General features: G+C 39.0%; 1 long non-coding RNA gene across 2 annotated transcripts; it reads right to left on the reverse strand.

Moving 5' to 3' along the window:
• Window positions 1-1,346: 1,346 nt before the first annotated feature.
• Window positions 1,347-3,010, reverse strand: LOC109499815. Of its 2 annotated transcripts, XR_002157330.3 has the most exons (3): window positions 2,665-3,007; window positions 1,879-1,911; window positions 1,347-1,759 (listed from the first exon to the last, which is right to left on the reverse strand). It is a non-coding gene; the product is annotated as an uncharacterized LOC109499815 (long non-coding RNA). The 2 variants fall into 2 exon arrangements; XR_002157329.3 differs by lacking the exon at window positions 1,879-1,911 and having other exon boundaries at window positions 2,665-3,010.
• Between the last annotated feature and the right edge of the window lie 10,613 nt (window positions 3,011-13,623).

A 13,623-nucleotide genomic window follows, 5' to 3' on the forward strand; every position in this document is an offset into this window, starting at 1 on the left:
CCGCGCCGAGCGCGCCGCGACTGGGTCTGGGAAGCACTTCTCTGTCAATCAAAGTTGTCATTTGGGCTGATGCCGCTTAAATGCAAAGTAAAAAGGGCTTTTCACCTCCTTTCGCTAATGTCGCCCCTGCCTGCAGACATCCAGCGTCACACATCCCTCCCTAGGGACTCCTGGGCACTGTGCACAATCACTTTCATCAGCCGCTACCTACTTAATGGGCGGGAAAGAGCATTTCCTCTTAGGTGTGTTTCCAGGTGGGCTCGGGAGAGGTCGGGGCCTGTAGTCTCCCGCTAGTTTGCTGGGGAGGGAGCGAGGACTGTTTGCCTCCTTTCTCCAAAGCCGAAGTGCAAAGTGATGGTTAGAGGAAGTCTGAAGCGTTGGGGGCCCAAAGTGCGACCGGCGGCGCCCGGCTATCCCCACCTTTCCCACTTTGACAGAGGGGACCCGTGAACCCCTGAAAACAGGGCACATAGATGCAGACGTCAGCTCTTCTCTTTTACAATATTGCAAATGACTCTAAGTCTTTCCCCCCTTGAGTCTTAATGTTTAACTCAGTATCTTAAACAATTTAAAAGACCCGAGTTCCTACGTTACATAAAGTTCTGCTCTTTCACAGACTTCTGGGAGGTTTAACCGTAGCTCCTCGGTTTTTACCCCCAATATCCACCGCGAAACAAAAGCTAACTTTCCTAAACTCAATAACAATAGAACTGGTTTAATCCACCTCTAGGTTGGCAACCCCCACCCCGAAGCCCTCCTTCACTCTCCAACCTGCCTCTAGGTATGTTTGTGTAATCAGAGACTGATTGTAGCTGCCTCGCCGTTTCTCCCCGGGAAAGCTTAGTTTGCATTCATTGAAGTTGCTTGTTTTTTAGGTTCACGTAGGCGAGCAGAGAAGATGCCACTCGGGAAAGAGCTGGGTTTCCTGCTCAACGTCTTCAGGAGCGGGCTGAGCTGCGCAGGTGTGCGGGTTACGATGGCAATGAGGAGGGTGACGTTGGAAGGTCTTTAAAACGTTAAGTTTGCGATTTGGCGAAATAAATTTTCAGAGAACCAACACTACGGTGGCAAAAAAAAAAAAAAAAATGGGGAGGGAGGCTAGGATTTTAGTGAAGAGATCAAGACCAGGGTTAGGGATAGTAAGAAGAGTGGTGATTTGGTGCTCTGCTATTGCTTAACTGTAAACACTGGCAATGCTGATAGTTATCTCTCCGGCAGTAATTATTCGGTATATTAAAACCGGGGAGAAAGAGGGACGTTAGGACTGGTCATCACGGTTTGTTTGAAGGATAGAATTGCGTGTCACCGACTTGTAAGGGTAAATGAAACGCAGACTCGGATACACCTTATTTTTGGAATGTTAGCTTTATATATTCTCGTAATTCATGAAATGTGAAGGGGACGCAAGGGTGTCTATGTTGGCTGAACAAGGGCAGGAGCATTTATGACTCTCCAGTCACGTAAAAGCTGCGCTCAAAGTTTCAAAAAGCGCTGGGACTGTAGCGAGGGAGGCGAGGGGCGGGAGCGGCTCTGGAGATGCGCCGCTCAGCTGGCCGGTGGGGGACGTCTTTAGGAGTACACGGTCCACTGGAGACGCCGTGGGAGGCCAGGGGGTCGAGGTAAGAGGCCGCTACGGGGGGTCCGGCTCCAGACAGGCTCTCTCCCACCCAAGGTCACTGTTGAAGAAGCAATTCCAACAGCGAATGCCACCGAGGTCTGCGTGCATGCAACTGACGGCTCTCTATTGGACTCCATTAGCCTAAATTGCGTAATTAAAGGAAAAAAAAAAAAAAAACACCAACAACTCTGCTCTGGCGCTTCCGCTGGAAGGCTAGCGGGGACGCGTGACAGAGTGAAGATAGCTTCTCCATTACGCACCTTTTCCTCCGAGCTCCTTTATGTAAAGTCACCCTTGAAAAGGGGGGAGGGGGGAGGAAAATTATCAAAATGTTATGTTCTTTTGGACAAGAGAAGAAAAGAATTGGGGGTCCTGACATCAGGTAGGGGATTCTCGAAATAGGTTTAGAGCTCGTCATTGTGTCTTAAGGTCCGCTGGGTTCCAGAAGGGCTCGTGCAGGGCGAGCTTCCTGGGAAATCTTTTCTCCAACGCTCCTGCGGTCACAAGCACCGTCCTGCTCGTAACTGCCTAATCGCAGCTTTCTCTGAGCAGCCCTGGCGGCACGGCAGCCGGGGGTAGGAGCTGTAAGACAACCTCCGCGAGCGGGGCTGCGGACGCGGCCCGCAGGGCGCAGGGCTGGCGGCGAGCGAGCCCCGGGGAGTCCGGGTCGCGCCGTCCGCCCCAGTCGGGTGCCAGTGGACGCGTCGCAGAAGCCTCTGCAGACCTTGGAGCATCCCGAAGGCTTGCGCTTTTTTTGGCCCCGAGAGAGGAGGGCCCCTTGTCGAGAGGATTAGAGTGCGCTTCTTTTCCCGCCTAGCACACTGCTTAACTCCTGGCAGACGCGCACTTCCCCTCCCAGGTTTTGAAAACCAGAGAGATGACTCAAACTCGAAAGCGGCGGAATGGCCATCTGAGCTCCTCGCACAGTCTCATCCTCTTTCCTCCCACCTCCCTGCCCCACCTTCTTTCAGGTCCTTGGTAACCGGCTATATAGGTTAGGTTTGGGCGGAAGAGGGTCTGGGCAGGTGCCATCTGGGGGTACTTACCTGGTGTTGTCAAGTTCTCCTTGGGGTCAGGGAGCTACGAACTGCCTCTCCCCCCGATCACCTGGCTGGGCTTATTAACTGGCGGTCTCGGCGCTCCTGGGGACGGTCCCGTAGGGTTTTTGTTTCCTTTTTCCTTTTATTTTCTAGCGGAGCCTTCGGGGGGGGGGGGGGGGGAGGATTTTTTTTTTTTTAAGTTTTAAACATTTTGATGTATATAGAAACGAAAAACAAAATTTCAAAACGGGAGGAGGGACCAAAAGGAGAAAGTCTGACTTGAAGTTGTTCTTAGCAGTCAGCTGAAAGCACACCACTGTGCAGGATAGAGGAAGAGCGTTTGAAGGGAATTGGTTAAGTAAAACCTTTAGCTGTAACGTTATAAGAAAGACACAAGTGGGGGAAATAATAAAATGCACAGTAGATACACCATGCAGATGATTTGGGAAGCTCTGCTCCCACTGAAAGCCCGGCGGAGAAAAATTATTTGCTTATTCTCACAGTATTACATTTCCCTTTGAATTAAACTATTTTTCCTTCCCATCAGCCAGCTAGACTTGGTTTCTTAATTAGGAAGCACAATGAAGTTTCTCACAGATGTAGTCAGCCACAGACTCTGATCCAAAATAATAAGTATAATTAATTTTAGAGGACATCTTTAGTTTATAAGGCCTGAAATTAAAATATGATGTTTTTTAACATTGTGGTACAAAAACACAAGGAAACATTTGCTTCACAGTCTTATAGTGACACCATTTCCTTCCTCTGTGTTGAAAAAGGCTTTCAGTCTGATATGGCCCCCATCCTCTCTCACTCTAATGCCTCTTTACTCAAACTCGATTTCTTTCTAATCAAAAAATATCTTAGGAAATTCTACTTTAAAAATATTTCCTGATTTTAAAAAGTCAGCAAGACAGGTTGAAATCATTTAAATACCACATTGTCTTGGACAGATCACACAAATCTTTTTCTTATAATCTCAGTCTTATAAAGAATATACTTAAGCAGCTGTTCATTTAAATACAGTTTTAAATATGCATAATTTAACCTGAATAAATATTGCTAAACTTCTCGTGCACTGAAATATAAGCACAAAGGTCAACTTCTCTATAATAGCTGTCAAATAATCTCTGTTTCTGCTTGGTGAAGTGAAAGTTATTTAGTGATTGATCGTTTCTAAATTGAATACACAACATCAAGACAAATTATTAAGTCAGAAGTCCAAATATACCCAGTTCCTAATTCTTATGGTATCATGCCTTTTAAGTTCTCTATGGTAGATTAAAATTTTGTCATTGTAAAGCACTGGAAAGTTTTCTATAGCATTCAACTACTCCACTGACAAAAACCAAAAACAAAACCTATATGGTATGGACTGTATTTTGATGTATGCGATGATTTCGAAATTTGGTTTTGAACAAACTTCAGCCTCTGTGCGAGAATAACTTACCTTTTAGTAGATCTTTATGGCTATTTTAAATAAAAGTTTTTAAAAAGTAAACACGAAGAGGGAATATTACAACATGAAGTCTATCTTCTTGGGAGTCTGTACCCATTAGAGTCTTTGGGCTCATAAGTACATTTTGTTTCATAGTGATAACATCTCTAATGGGCACTTAGGGCTGATATTATCATCTTCTTTCGACAGAGAGGGGACTAGATGCCTCTGCTTCTGACACAAATTAAATGTTGTTTCTGTTAAATAGGCTGTCTCTTGGGTTGGAGTCACATCAGGATTTTGAGTTGCCACATTCAAGTAACTAAGAAAACAAACGCTGGCCTTGCCAATGCTGCTCCTAATTTCTCTGGCTCTTTGATGACTCTATGGTCCCATCTCTTACCTGCATTGGGCTATACGCTCTCATTATACATATATAGGTTACTGCAGAGTTCTAAGCAGTAAAAATCTTCTTGATGGACAATCTAATTTAAATGACAAATGTGTACTGAACACATACCATAAGGGGTAAGGTAAGAAGAGGAAAATGAGGAACCCAGTCTTTACAAATAAAAATGCCTCACAAATAAACGTAAGGTACTGGGATGGGTCACATGACTTTCTTGGCAAATTATTTTAATAGCAGTATTTAAAATTTTGTACCAAGTAACTTCTAACCGTCTAAATGTTTGTGAGTTTTGTCATATATCATAGAAAGCCTTAAAGTGTGGGCCAGGATTACATATGTTTAAAAATCATTTCTGTCAGTTTATTCTCTCTCTTTTTAATATTAGGTTATTTGCTTAATTGTCAGTATAATTTTAATCCTTTCTAAACAAAATTACTTATTTGCTCTTTGCAGCTAATGACATTTCTTGATTGAACTTGATTAAGAGTCTCATCCTATTTGGGAAACTGTCTAGTCTTGCCTCCTTAACTGGTTATAGGATATGATACTGCATTTAGGACTAAAGGTTCCCTAAGTACCACTGTCAATCCACTTAGAAGCCTTTTTTAATGGAAGTAGGTTGGAGAGGTTGTCCTTAGAAAGCTTGTCCTCTTAGATTCACAAAAGGGATTTTGAAGTATTTCTTTACTATTGGAAATTATAAAATAATTCAAGGCAGTACGCATTATTGGACAATACTGGAAAATAAAAGGAGAGGTCTCTGGGCTTTGTAATGTGTATCTAGAGGAGAGCTTCCAGAATATGTAAAAAAAAAAAAAAAAAAAAAAAAAAAAGGACCCATACTGTCTAATTCAGTAGTACTTCATTGTTCTGCAGTTATGTTGGTTTCTTGCCCTTTAGAAATGTACCTTAATTCCAAGGAGATTTTTCTTTCAAGATTTTAGCCACTTTTGCTCCTTTAAATAGTTCTGTAAACAAAGTTGCTTGTGTAAGCAATAGAAGGCTTTGTACACCAAGTGGAATGTCTTTCAACAGTTGCCTGAGTAAAATACGTATGGAGTTTTCCCTAATGAAATTTTAAATATGGTTCTATGAACTCTAATACAATCTGTGGATAGTATATGAACAAAAGCATGTGTGTTAAACATTACCACTGCAGAAGAAAAATATTTTCTTTTGACTGGAAAACTTTAAACTTTAGCAATGGTGAGGATCATTGCTTTACAGAAAAGATCACTGCATGTAGTATTTACTCACATCTGACAATGAAAGTCAGTGTTTTGTAACTAATTTACTTAGTAAAATGGTACTGTATACTCAACCAGAATTAAAAAGTAAACTGGTTGTTAGAGTTTAGAAATACTCTATGAGAAAACTATATGCTTTGGTTGATTTCTATTTTACATTAACATATGTAATTATATACCCAAAGAGTTTGAATATATTAATGTTAAGTATTTTCATTGCAAATTTAATTTGCATCTGGTTGTGGTTTTCTAACAAGTTTGTTATTGCAGATTAACATTGCTGCCTCTCACAGCATTTCACACTTGAAATATCTGTGAATTGTGTTTTGGGTCCATCAAACTGGAAGTGTGTGGTTAGATATTAACCCTTTCTTCATTTTTTAAATTAAAAGTGTTCTTTCAATATAAGAGAAGAGACATACTTAAAGAAATAGAAAACTTTTGTTCGATGATAAATGTTTTCTGTTTCAAAAATAAATTAATCTAAAAAGGCAACATTTTGGTTGGTAAGACATTGAGACTGTTAACAAATCCGTGAGTCAAATGGATACGCAGAGCAGTTTCCTTCTGTACTTTTGACAGTTAGTTTGATTTCATTTAGATTTTTGACCTCTCCTAGGATTACCGCTTCATAAGTCAAACTCAGGGAAACCAATCCACCTAGTTTAAAATAAAATGACGTTAATTCCCAATTTTTCTAAGAACTTCATTCCTTCTCACATCTTTTCTTTGTCAGCCCCAGGACTGTTAGCCAATGCTCATTGAAAGGAAATTTTTATCATTTATGGCTGGCAGTATCTATTTCTCTTTACTGGGTTATAACAAATCAACCTGGCTACAGTTTTGCATTGGGATTTTTTAAAAGATAATACACACGTACTTTTTCATCCAAATTTAGAAATTACATTTGATCAATTAGAACAAAATTTGTAGACAAAGTTGATACCATAATGCTTTTGTTTGCATTAAACTAGAGCAAGACCCCAGCATCCAGAAAGTTTCTGGTCAGTGATAAAGTAGAGCACTGTACCTTGGAACCAGAGAAAATTGATGTCCCAAGTATACAGCAGACCCAAGGCCCTTCCAAACACTTCCCCATTTGGAATTTTCTCCTCTGGTCTCTCTTCCCAGCTCTGCTCATGAAGGTACTGTCTGTTCCTGACAGTCCCATGTAGACTTGATTCCTAGGGAATCTTTTGTTCAGCTGATAGCAATCCTTCTGTGGACTTTATTACTTGTGTTGGCCCTTCTGTTATTTGCCAAGCATTCAGTTCTCTCAAGCTTGAGTGCCATTGTGTAATAGATTCAAGTATACCAAAGCAGGTCTCCAAACCTCTGGCCTCATGTAATATGGCTCAGCTAAGGGTCTTCAGTGCAGTAGCCACAACTTTTATAACCACCTTTGGAGTTACTTAATTGCAATGCTTTGGTTCCCCTATTGGTTAAATATGGAGAGTTGAAATGAAATTATATTTGAAAAATGTCCAGCTTAAATCTAAGAGTTTCAGAGTATTTTCAGAGTACAGTATTTTGTTTTCACTGATGTCATTTTTAAGGTAAAGTAAAATATGTGACCTCCTTCACCTACATATTTCCACTGTACCAAAAAACAGAGAGAATAATATAACCAACACCTATCTCCAGTGTACTTCTCTCTATGTACCTGTCTCCAAGACACATCAAAGCTATCTTTGCTTCAGCTTTTAAAAATATATGTTTTTATGTTAAGACTTCCTACCCTTCCATCTCTTTCTTTTTCCTCCCTCCATAACCAAGGTTATTCCCATGCACGAGTTTTAGACTTACTACATTTGTATGTATTCATAGTATTGCTTTGTTTATTTAAAAATCTGTCATAAATAGCATCATTTTTTTTTTTTAAGTAAGCTCCATGTCCAATGTTGGGCTTCACTTCACAACCTGGAGATCAAGAGTCACATGCTCTACTGACTGAGTCAGCCGGGCACCCTGTATGTATTCTTTTTAACTAAAACTTTATGGGTTTTTTGAGATTTACTCACACTAATATATGTTGCTTTGGTCCATTCCATTCCTTTGGTCCAATACTACAATGCTGTAGTATTCCATTAATGGATATACCATCACGAACTTCCTTTTTTTTATAATATTTGCTATTTCAAATGATGCGCTGTGAAACCCTCATACATGTCTCCTTGTGCACAGGCTGTCTCTCTTGAGTACTGCATGGAATTGGAGTTGTGAGATCATAGCTATGCCTAGTTCCAGCTTTAATAAATATCACTAAATTGCTCTTTTAAATGGTTGCCCCAATTTACACAGGTACTAGCAGTATGTGAGAGTCTCTGTTGCAACTGTATTATCACCAACACTTGATATAGTCAGACTTTCAGATATTTTCTCACTTCACCTGGGTATAAAGTGGGGACTCATTGTTTTAAATTAGATTTCCCTGGGGCTCCTGGGTGACTCGTGGGTTAAGATTCCGACTTTGGCTCAGGTCATGATCTCATGGTTTGTGAATTCTAGCCCACATTGGGCTCTGTGCTGGCAGCTCAGAGCCTGGAGCCTGCTTGGGATTCTATGTCTCCCCCTCTCATGCTCATGCTCTGTTTCTCTCTGTCTCTCAATAATAAACAAATGTTAAAAAAAAAAATTAAATTAGATTTCCCTAACAGCTAGTGAGACTGAACATCTTTTCACTGTTAAATGTCTGACTTTCCTTTTGCTATGAATTGCGTTTTCTTATATTTTGCTTGTTTTTTATTTGGAGTCGCTTGTTTTTCTTACTGATTTATCTAATTCCTTATTGGTTTTGTTTGCCGTAAAAATATTTTCCTGATCTGTGGCTTTGCCAGGCATTGTTTATGGCACCTTTAAAAATGTGTAAGTTTTATTTTGTTTTTTTTTAACTGAGATATAATTGACATATAATATTGTATTAGTTTTAAGTGTCCAGCATGATGATTTGATATATGCATATAGTTTCAAATGATCACCACAATAAGCTTATTAGTTAACGTCCATCACCACATATAGTTACAATTTTTTTTTCTTATGATGAGAACGTCTAAGATTTACTCTCAGCAACTTACAAATATAGAATACAGTATTATTAACTAGAGTCACCATGTTGGACATTACATTACATTTCCAGGACTTACTTATCTTATAATTGGAAGTTTGTACCTTCGACTCCCTTCACACATTTTGCCCAATCCAACCCCCCCCCCCACCACTCTGTTCTCTATGCCCATGAATTTGGATTTTTTTCAGATACCCATATAAGCAAGAGTGTTTCTTTTTAATAGAGTGAAAAATGTATTTATCGTTTCCTTTAAAGTTTGTGCTTTTGTCTCTTGTTTAAGAAGTTATTCCTTAGCCTTAAGTCATGGGTATATTTACCAATACTCTCTTTTAAGTTTCATAAAGTTTTTCTTTGTCTTTAATGTATCTAAAATATATTTTTGTTTTTGGCAAGATGTAGAAATCTATTTTTTCTCCCAGATGAATATCTAATTGTCCAAGACCCATTTATTAAATTGCTCATCCTTTCCTTATACTTTTAAAATGCTACCTCCTTCATTTATGAGATCCATAGGTACATCTGTGAGTCTCTTCTTTTCATTGGGCTATTCTTGTACCATTGCAATGGAGTGAAATGCTTTATGTCTTGACATCTGGCAGGGTGAGTAGTCTGTAGTCTTCAAAATTGTTTTAGTTATTTTTGGCCTTTTGCTCTTCCATATGGATTTTGATGTCAATATATGTACTCTCTGCAAAGTAGAAAACCAGTTTATAAAAAAAATAACTTTTTTGGATGCTAATATCCTCGAATAACTTTTTTTGGAATTTTAAGCTGGAAATATTTATTTAACATTTTCTCTATTTAATCTTTGGGTCTTCGTTGAAATGCATGATGCAATTGATACTATCCTAACTTCAAATCTGCTGCTGAATTTGGCTGCCCTGAATTTTGGTGCTCAGAGTTAGAAAAGTTAATTTTGTTTTTAAAAAACTCAGTTTCACCAAGCTGAAGAGCGTTCGGTTGCAAAAAATGAGGGTTTGTTTTCTTAAGTAGCATTTGAATTGAGATGTTGAGGTAAGGCCAGGTAATCGCTTTCTTTTCTCCTTTTGTCATTAAGTAGAGTTAGAACAATGGGTGTTATTTGAGAGCTGCCCTTCTAACCTTTGCTGCTCTTAAAATGCCTTCAGGTCATCACAAGTTTCTTAGTGGTGTTTTAATTTTTAATTTAATGTTTAACTTCAGAGAGAATTGCTTAGAAACATTTACCTTGTTGAGCTACAGGGAAATGGTTAGATAATGGTGTCTATTGGTGCTGATAAGTATTTATTTTGGGGACTGAGTAAAAAAAAAATAGGATTGTCAAAGTTTTATGTAATTGGAAATTTACTTTGGATTATTTCATCCTTAAGACATTAAAAAGTAGGAAGATGTCTGGTCCTTTGATTTTTAAAATGTATTCTCCATTATACAAGCTTCCAGAGTACTTCAGTGAATATGAATTTACATCATAGCTGTTTCATAAATATTTTGAGGGATTTTTTTCTCTTATCTCATTGCCTTTGTCCAATGGGAGAAGAAATAGTACTCAATTCATTCCCTTCTGTGATTTACCATAAATTGGCCCTAGATGCTTCTTTTATACCTAAAGAGTATACAGTTTCTGTTTCAAAGTCCTGATTTTTCTCAGTTTCTCATCCATTTTCTGGGATGAACCTTGCTTGGCCAGGTTCCTCAACTGTGTGTGATTGAGAGAGAGAGAGAGAGAGAGAGAGAGAGAGAGAAATGGAAGTGGAGGGGGGGCTGGAAGGGTGGGGGTAAGTTAGTCATTCTCCTTTGAAGCATTCAGCAGGATTACTTATTATGGTGTATGAGAGTTTTTCCTTTATTATAAGGCAGTGGTCTTAGACTGGTTGGTTTTTGTTCTTTTTCTTTTTATAGTAGTTGTTTTTCGTCCAAGTTCAGTAAAGACCAAGATATGCCCACTCAGAGAATTCCTCTACAGGTACATGTAGGAACATACAGTTGGAATTGAAGATAGTTGCTTATTTATTCATTCACTCATCATATATATATATATATATATATATATATATATATATACACACACACACACCCACAGGACAAATAGAGTGACCATAAAATTTATGATCCATAGCAGGACACTTTTGAGAGTGAAAGGAGGCTTTGGGAACAAGGAACACAAACGAGGGTCTTCCCTGGCAAGCCATCCAGACCTGACCACTGTGTGTCACGCTTCCTATAACCAGGAAGTTTTTTAATAACCTAGTTTACTCGTTCAGGTTGCAAAAGGAAGGGAAAGAGTTGATTAGAAGGAAAGAGGAGGCGTCTGTATAGTCACTGCACCCTTTAATAGAAAACAAACACCCGGAGACTGCAGGTTTATTGGGTGCTAAGTGTGCCTGGCTGTAATCTGCTGGTTTCATTGAATTCGTATACCCTTTCTTGGTGCTGCTTTTCTAGAAATTGTGTCTCTACTTTGCTTCCTTATTACCCTTAGACATTTTTGGTGTGTGTGTGTGTGGGGGGGGAGATATAACTAACATATAACATTGTATTAGTTTTAGGTGTACCTTAGATATTTTAAAAAATTATTGTTACCTTCTGCATTTCTTTTATTTTGGACTGGCAATATTTCTGGCCCTAGTCTTTATTACTATTTTTCTTATTTTATAGTTACAGTAATTAGATTTCCAGACCATTCTCTAGGCAAAATCGGTTAGCCTTTTTTTTTTTTTTTTTTTTTTTGACCATTTGAAAAGAAGGTCTAGTAGCCACGTGCTTTTCATTCCTATCCAATGGCTAAAGTCATAGGTTTTGTAGGTGGGTTTTTGTTTCTGTTTTTGTCTTTTTTTGGATTCCAAAAAAGACTTTCACCTCAGATCCGAACCTTGCTAATTTTTGACACAGCAGAACAGCTTGGTGTGCCTGTATCCCAGCACACTGCAAAGCAGTCTCCAAAGGTAGAAGGAGTGGGGACAGAGGGTGATGGATGGAGGAAGAGAGTGGGGGATGCTTTCCTTGTGTTGGCTGTATGGACTGTTTTGGAAAGAGTCATTTTGTTTTTGTGGGTAACGTCACCCCTCCCCTTTTCTGAAATCTATCCCTAAAAGTACAAAATATGGGAGTGTGTGTTTGCTGATGGTCAGATCAAAGGTTCTCAGGGGGCTGGACTACCTGAAAAGGGAAAGGGGCTAGGGTAGCTCTCTGCAGCCTGACCTCTCCACTCTCTTTGTGAGGGAGTATTTGATGGGCACCTGGAGACAGAGCTGCTGGCATGACCTTCCCAGGTGCTGCTGAGATGGAATGTGTGTATCCGTGTATGGATATGGTCACTTTGAGCTATTTGAGGTAGAAAAAAGACAGTAACATATATACTAACATAAATATTGAAACAGAGTGTTCATCTTTCATCAGAGCCCCTTGGTTTAGAATCCTTTTGTTCAGCAGCAGTGAATTGTAACTATTAACTAACATTGTTTAAAAGATTGGCATTTGTGGCACAAAGGTAAGTGTAACTTACCTGAGTAACTTCTTCACCCTTTGCAAATATTTACAGGTTGAAGGAATATAGTTTAACAAAAGAGCCAAGTGATTTTGTAGCGTTTTACTTTCTGGTTTCCCTACAGTTCAGAAGATAACTTATCTGGGGGAAAAAAAGGGAAGGTTTTGCTTGTGGAGAGTAATGGATTATTTTAAACCTCATTCCTTTCCCTTAAGGGTTGTTGCTGCATCATTTTTAAGCTTTTGGAAACACAAAATCTGCATAACTTTTTTTTTTTGAGGGATGCTGCCGATAATGGTTAATAGCATAACATGTTGTGCTTTTATGAACATATTAAAGCACTTTAAAATATTCTATATGTTCTGGCATTATGATTTGAAAATAATATGGTCTGTATAAAACCTTCTTAGAATAGATGTTTATGTCCTTATGAACTTATGAAAACAACTTTTAGAAATGCTGTGTTTGTGAAAAAGAGAACAGCCTCCCCAAAATAAATGTTTTTATGGGAACAACAAACTCCTTGCTAGATTTCCTCTTCTGGTTTATGGTTCTTCTAATAATGTCATTAGTTAACAACAGGACTGATACCTTTAATTCTCCAGTCCCTTTGTACAGTTAAGTGCTGGCTGGAATCTTCTCCGGGCTGAAAGAATGACACATTCAAGAAGTCTCTGACAGTGTTTAAACACCTCTTATCAAAACTTAATTTCCATGAATGATTGATTTTGGCACTTGATGGAAGGCTGAAGAATGTTCAATTACCCCATTTTCATGTGCTAATGAAGCCGAAAGTGACTTAAGGGGATTTCTTTACACTGTGGCAGCCTGTTTGGATATGCACATGACTTCTTAGGTTTCTCTCCCAGGGTTTGTCTCTACTAAATAGTTGTCTTATTGAGTAACTGTGGCTAATCTGTCTGCTTGGCCACAGGCCTTGGCCTTACTCTGTAGAGCGGACTGTAATTAGCAAAGCTGTCAAACCAGGTGTTTAATTTCAAGAGAACTCATTTTATAAAAGTCTTCCAGTAACTTGCAGAATCAATGAGGTTTAGGTTTTCTGTTTGTTCACAGGCACTCCTTGGATATTAGGTTTTGAGTAAAATCGATATGGAAAACATTTTAAAGTGGGGAAAAAAAACAACTTTCAATTCCAAACTTTGGCTTCAAAAGTTTGACCATTGAATTCAATTTTTTACACACCGAACTCGAATTTTTTTTTTTTTTTTTTACTAAAACACTCCAACCTTGGCTGGAAATACAAAATTTAAGGATTTCCTGCCCCTTTCTTTTGGGGGGGAGGGGATTGAATGAAGGAGAAGAAAAATAGGAAAAGACTTA

Source organism: Felis catus, chromosome B2 (genome assembly GCF_018350175.1).
Source record: "Felis catus isolate Fca126 chromosome B2, F.catus_Fca126_mat1.0, whole genome shotgun sequence".
NCBI lineage: Eukaryota > Metazoa > Chordata > Mammalia > Carnivora > Felidae > Felis > Felis catus.